This window comes from Hydra vulgaris, chromosome 08 (genome assembly GCF_038396675.1).
Source record: "Hydra vulgaris chromosome 08, alternate assembly HydraT2T_AEP".
Taxonomy (NCBI): Eukaryota; Metazoa; Cnidaria; class Hydrozoa; order Anthoathecata; family Hydridae; genus Hydra; species Hydra vulgaris.
The window spans coordinates 20,200,059-20,207,500 of record NC_088927.1 but is presented as its reverse complement, the minus strand read 5'-3'; the positions used below and the strand labels follow the sequence as shown (position 1 = coordinate 20,207,500).

Genomic DNA, 7,442 nt, shown 5'->3' with positions numbered 1-7,442 from the left:
AAGTTGAGAAAATTGGCTACTGCAGCCAGAACTCCTAAAGTTGACTCAATTTTGAAGAGACGCGCTGGAAAAGGGGCAATTTTTGATCAAGTCACACAATGGGGAAGTACCTACTAAATGATTCAACGCTTGGTTGAACTGAAACCCTTTCTCGTAGACATGTTTAATCCTCAATTGATGCTACATGAAAGCCAATGGAAACAGGTGAAAGAGCTTGAAGAATTGCTACAACATTCATTTGCAGTGACTAAAAAACTGCAAGAAGAGGACTTAACTCCAGGCATTTTCCTTAAGGAGTGGAAAAACTTGATGTTTTGCCTGTCTCAAAAAGGAGCGTTATTTGTAAGTGGCATTGCTGCTTCAATGAAACAGAGAAAAAAAGTACTATTAGAAAATAAGATTCTTTTGGCAGCTGTTTATGTAGACCCAATGCATCGGATACTTCTTGATGATCAACAGCTGACTAAAGGAAAAGAAGCTCTGTTTGAAATAGCTGTAAGAATGAACAAGTTACAGAACTGTCAGGAACAAGAAGAATTGGGTCATACTGCCACATCTTCAACATCATCTACTGATGAAGATTTTGATTTTGAGAAATATGTGGACCATAAAGACCGTACAAAGCGTCCCCACATGGAAAAAGAGTCATCCCTATCAGAGAGCACTGCCAGTAAATTTCAACTCAGTTTTTTATGTGCATTAAAAGTAGTGGAACAATTTGACCGTTCATCAAAAGTAACAGTATTGCAAGCAATTGATATGTATCCTGAAATGGTCAGAGAAGTTGCCCGAGTAGTTACTGCCTTGCCACCAACTTAAGTTAGTGTAAAGAGGTTGTTCTCTGCGCTAAAAATAATAAGATCAGATTTGAGGACATCCATGAAGGAAGATCTGATGGAGGCAATAATATTTCTGAGGACAAATTCATAATTTTATTAGTGACTGCATAAGAGGTTATTGTATATCTATTTACAAAAGTTCAGAGAATTTTTTTGTTCAGAAATTGTTTTCTAATAAATATTGTTTAAAGCACAAAGTGGTCGAATTATTTATATTATAGCGATGAAATAGGCAATCTTAACATTTTAACGCGGTAAATTTGTTTTTACAAATTGGTGACTTTTAGAGGAGTCGGAGTCGGAGTCGGAGTCGGGAGTCGGAGTCGGAGTCGGAGTCGGTCCATGATAAGTTAAGGAGTCGGAGTCGGAGTCGGAGTCGGAACAGCGGTTTACCGACTCCGCAGCCCTGTATATATATATATATATATATATATATATATATATATATATATATATATACATATATATATAAATTAGTGAGGTGTCATCGGCTAATGCCGATTGTGGGTAATAATAGATTTAATGTATTTATTTAAGGGGATTATAATAATATTAAGATTTTAAATTACATATTAAACATGTAACTATTCATCAGAAGTGATTCAACCTATTACCCTATGCTATTGGTAACCAGCAATCAATTATCAGCTTAACAATTGGCCGATTAATCGGCCGATGGCATTGGTTGATTAATAAGCATTGGCCGATGCATCGGTATTGGCTATTAAGCCAAACCAAACTGGTGCATAGGCAACACCTAGTATATGCAAGTTGCATACCTAATATTAAAATATTATCTTTATATACATACATTAAACCCTATAATTAGCCTCAATCGGCCTTTGCCGATGGCACATCACTAATATATATATATATATATATATATATATATATATATATATATATATATATATATATATATATATATATATATATATATATATATCTATATTTATATATATCTATATCTATATATATCTATATATATATATATATATATATATATATATATATATATATATATATATATATATATATATATATATATATATATATATATACATATATATATATAGATATATAGATATATATATATATATATACATATATATATATATATATATATATATATATATATATATATATATATATATATATATATATATATATATATATATATATATATATATATATATATATATATATATATACACACACACACACACACACATATACATATCAGGGATGCAAAGTTGAAGTCACTGTTTTCACACATATACATAACAGGGAAGCAAAATTGAAATCACAGGAGTCACTGTTTTCACCTAGAATCCAGAGTCTCGCTTGTCTTAAAAAATTTTGATACTCTGAGACTTCAGGATTTTTTCATAATTTCATATCAGCATTTAAATATTACACCACTACTGTATGTAAACTTATTGTAAATAAATTCGTTATTTAAAGTATATTGGAAGAAATACCTCTAACTTAAAAGAAATAGTTATTTTATGAGCAAAGAAATGAAATCAATATTAAATTATAATTTTTTACAGCATAATTGAAACTTTATTTAGTCTACTCTACCATTTCAGTGACTAGCATTTAATCCCTAAAAACTCTGGTTAATTGACTTAATAAAAGTTATTAATAAACACACACACAAATAAAAATATACTTTAATTAATTTTTGTAGAAATCTACAAGCTTTGTTCTAAAATTTAAGCAATACCTTTTACAAACTTTTCATTTCTTTTTTTTTTTAAGCATGACTAATGATTGCTTGGCAAAGGTGTCCAACATAATTTCACTGGTTGGAAAAATTGCAAAGGTGCTAAACAAAACAATAAAACAAAACAAAGTGAAAACTATGTGAAAAAGCGCTGCCAGAGCCAAGTTTTTGAAAAAGAGGAGAATTCTTATGGCCACTGTGACTTTTTTGACACTTTTTATGTTAATTTATGCATTATTATGCGTTTTTTGATTTTAATCTATTCACCATTGGGATGATAAATAGGAGCATAAAAATAAAAAATTCATGTTGAGACAGTCAATCAATTTTTATGATTACAAAAAAAAAGAAATACAAACTAATTATTTTAATTTTAAAAGAAAAATTACAATAATCACAAAGATTTATTCTTTACATTAAATACATTACATTACTTTTATTTATTTATTCTTTACATTAGATTAAATACATTACATTACTTTTATTTATTTATTCTTTACATTAGATTAAATACATTACATTACTTTTAGAACATCTACAATAAAAAAAACAAACTGAAACCTTTGAAGAATTAATTGTTGCAAGTTTTCTGTGTCATCAAACTCTTGAGATGTACTTAAAAATGATAATCAAAAATTGACATCTAAAATGATAAAAATTTACAACTAAATTTACATTAGATCACATGATTTGTTTTTTAAACATTAACTAGAAAAAAAAGAAAAAAAAAAGAAAAAGTAAACTAACAATTCTTTTATGGTTTTAATAAGTAAACAAGCTTTTTCGTAGGACCTATATTCACAATCGTACTAAGGGCGAGGGCAGCTGGGCGGCAGCCCAAGACACCAAACTTAGGAGGGCGCAAAACTTCCCAAAAAATAAATTAAAAAAATAATTATCATTAGGAAACAAATTTTTACGTGTCTCTTTAATGTTGATAAAAAAATTAATTAAAATTGCCCTCCTTAAAGTTTAACTTTGACTTATAAAAGCTCTTTTACTGAACAAAGGTATCCCCTTTAGCACTAACATAGTTGATATATCTTTATAAAATTATATTTTTGTTTAATGGAGAACATTCAATACTAATTTTATTTATATTTTTTATACTTCGAGACTATATGGACAGTCCCATAATCAAATAATACTGTTAAAACTTTTTACAAAAAAATTGTTAAAAAAAAAGAGGAAAAAACACACTGCATAAGGATCATTTTTTAAATAACACATCATTGGTTTCCAAACTTATTTAAACATAGTTGACAACTTATAAACATAAGGATTCAATCATGAACCACATCAAATAATTATCTGGCACTTAATTTAAGAAGAAAAGAAAACAGTGCTTAGAAAAAAGATGAAAAACTAGAAATTGTTTTGAGAAGTGGTTGGTAAAAAACTCTGCAGGGGAAAAGCAAATTATTTCTGTAATATCCGTGTTCGGCATAATACACATATGCCTCGTGTTATTATCATTACTTAAAATAAATATGGCGGCCTGCACGCTTTAAACTTTATGTTGTATTTGATTCTTAATCTAGCATTATCCTTAGAATATTACAATTTCAGATGGTATTTGTGTTGAAGCTAATGACAACTCAACAAATAAAGTTTTTAAAACAGCATAAATTGATAACTTAAGTTCAGATCATCATTTGGAATTAATTTTAGAGGATGCTTTCATCAGCCAAAGTCAAGACAAATTTTTCACAAATGATTTAAAAACAACAAGTTAAGATGGAAATTCCCAGCTTTCCAACTGGTCAAAAGTAACAGACAAAATAAGATGTTTTTTGATTCAGCATGGCCCAGAGCAAGAAAGAAGAGACTTTCTTTCAAACAGGCTGTGTGATTTCAACAACAGAATGCAACACTTTACCACAAAATGGTATGTAAAATGGTCAAAATTCATTGCAATGGTGATTAAATTTGTTTGCTATTGGCTGCTGTACTGCAATAAAAAAGATTTGTTTTTTTGTTTTTGCTGTTTGTTATTTTCAACAAAGAAAACCAACAATTTCTCAAAAATTTCAAAAGGATTTTGTAAGTGGAAAAAACTAAACCCAAGAATTCCTGAACATGAAAATAGCAATGAACATCAAAGATACTATTCTGTATAGAAAATTCTCAAAAAAAAAAACCTTGAAGAATAAAAGACCATGGATTTTGATCTGCAGAGAGTTATTAATGGAGATATGAAAAAGTGGAGAGACATTTTATAAGTGATTGTTGATGCAATTTTGTTCTGTGCAAAGAACAAAACCTTTTCCAGACACAATAGAAGTCATCGGTAAACAAAACACAACAAAACAAAGTTTTTCTATACTTGATTGTGTTGATAAGCTATTGTTATTGTTTAGTGGCTGAATACATTGCATCTGTTTAAAGCAAAGAAAACCAAAACATCCTACTTTTCTCCTCAAATTAAAAATCAGCGGATTGAGTTACTCAGACAGAAAGTCAGAAATAATACCTTGTTGATGTTCATGCTGCTGAGGTTTCATTACTTATTTGTGCGTATTTATTTGCCAATAAGAAAATAATTTACATATGTAATTTATAAAAACAAATATTTAAATGACTGAGGCTAGAAGAAGACAAGTTTACTCTTATCATCATGCCCTTCATGATTACATTTTTTTCAAGTTCTACATATACAAGATATAGAACTCAAGTTCAACATCTACAACATGAGAAAAACAGATGAAAACATTGACATTCTCATTAGAGGGAAACAGTGACACACGCCAAAAAAGAATTATTCACAATATAGCACATACAAATCAAAGAAGTTCTTCAAGTTTTAGAAAATTATTATCCAATAATTTATACCCTTTATGAAGCTGAAGATGACTTTCACTTTCTCACACATTACCAGAATTCTTATACCATTGCAACCTTGAGTTTGACAGCATTCTTACACAAGTTAAGTAGCCGTTTGAGGCTGTGTATCCTCTGATTCGACTTGCTGTCTGGGCATTCACTCTGTAAAAGTTCAGTGGATGAACTTAAAACAACAGCCAAAAAGTTATTTCAGATTAACGAGAAAGATTTAGATCGTTCTGATTTTCAGTCAAAAAAAGTTTTAAACATCAAACTGCTGCAATGATGGAAAACTTCGAAAATTCTAGCCTAACTGACTTTTGCAACTTATTTATAAACATTCATTGACTGATGCTTATCTGAACACGGCAGTTGATGTTCGCAACTTCTTCACCATACCTGCCAAAGTTGCTATGTGTGGAAAAAGTTTCAGTAAATTTAGACTCATAAAAAAAAACATTAGATCAACTATTTATCTAGTCTAGCTATAGTTTCAATTGAACATGAAGTGGCCAACACCTTTGATTTTGTTGACATCTTAAGTGAATTTGCCTCTAATTAAAAAGAGCAAGCTCACTTGGGATGTCTTCAAAACCAATTAAAAATCCAGAAAAGTGAACTTGAACTGAATGTTTGTGCAACATTCGTGACAAATTCTATTTTACACTTGATGTAATAGATTTTGAGAAAATAATTTTTTTGAGGGGGTAGGGAGTAGAGGAGCGGTTAGACACAATTTTTCTTGCTTGTCCGAAGAGCAAAGTTGGCTCGCTATGGTCCTGTCTATATTTAAAATGACAGTTTAACAATACTAAACTTTAAAAAAAATTAATACAAAGATATTTAAATAAATTATAACATACCAGATATTTGTTTTACTGCATTTTGAAAAACGATTTGTGCAGTTTTGTTAGCTAAAAAATCTTCTATTATTTTAGGCTCTTCCTCATTTGTATCCTGGTAAAAGATATTGAAAAACAATCTTTTTTATATTGTGCATCACAATAAAAGATACATGTTAAACAATGACATGTATGTATCTTTTATTGTTATGCACAAAAACTTATAACACTTAGCGATAACCATTTATAGTATAACCATCCATACATATATATATATATATATATATATATATATATATATATATATATATATATATATATATATATATATATATATATATATATATATATATATATATATATATATATATATATATATATATATATATATATATATATATATATATATATATATATATATATATATATTTGTGTGTGTGTGTGTGTGTGTGTGTATATATATATATATTAGAAGTAGTCATTTTGAGGAAACTTTCAAATTTAAAATACCATGCCCTCTAGATTTGGGGCAAATATTAAAAAAACATCCTAAGGAAAAAAAAAATGTGTAATTTTTTTTTTCCCTAGGATGTTTGTTTTTACCCATATTTGAGTAAAAATACATGGTATTATAGTTAAAAAAAAAAAAAAAATTTTTCTTGTAATAGTAATTGAAAAAATTACAATATTTGATAATACAATTGCGTAACTGACAAAGGATTATAACTTATTATCTAGAACATATATATATTTTTCAATATTAATGTCAATTTTCAATAAAATTTAACTTCTTTTATGGAAGAAGTCACGATTCACTATTCAACATAGCCCTCCACTCAGGTAGACACAAATGTAGTATATCAAAATCACAACAAATATAAATGTAAAACAAAATAAATGTAAAAAAAATAAAGATAATTTAGTAAAAGATGTCCTAAATACAATCTATTAATGATTTATGATCTTAGAATTATGATCTTTGAATGATCTTTGAACTATGAATTATGATCTTTACTAAAAAGCAATAATTATGAAACAACAAAGATGGGAATCTAACAAAACCAGACTAAAGTAGCCCAAAGTACAATTTATTTGTTCCATTTGTTGTAATAGTATATTACTTTTAAATAACTATTTTATAATTTGATTTTTTAGATTAGTAAAAATTGAATAAATCAATTTAAATATAGATAACAAGGAAGAAGATAG

At 28.0% G+C, this 7,442-nt stretch overlaps 1 long non-coding RNA gene across 1 annotated transcript; it reads right to left on the bottom strand.

The window, feature by feature from the left end:
- Positions 1–2,590: 2,590 nt before the first annotated feature.
- Positions 2,591–6,350, bottom strand: LOC136084221 (uncharacterized). Its single transcript, XR_010640404.1, has 3 exons — positions 6,255–6,350; positions 3,130–3,211; positions 2,591–2,670 (listed from the first exon to the last, which is right to left on the bottom strand). It is a non-coding gene; the product is annotated as an uncharacterized LOC136084221 (long non-coding RNA).
- Between the last annotated feature and the right edge of the window lie 1,092 nt (positions 6,351–7,442).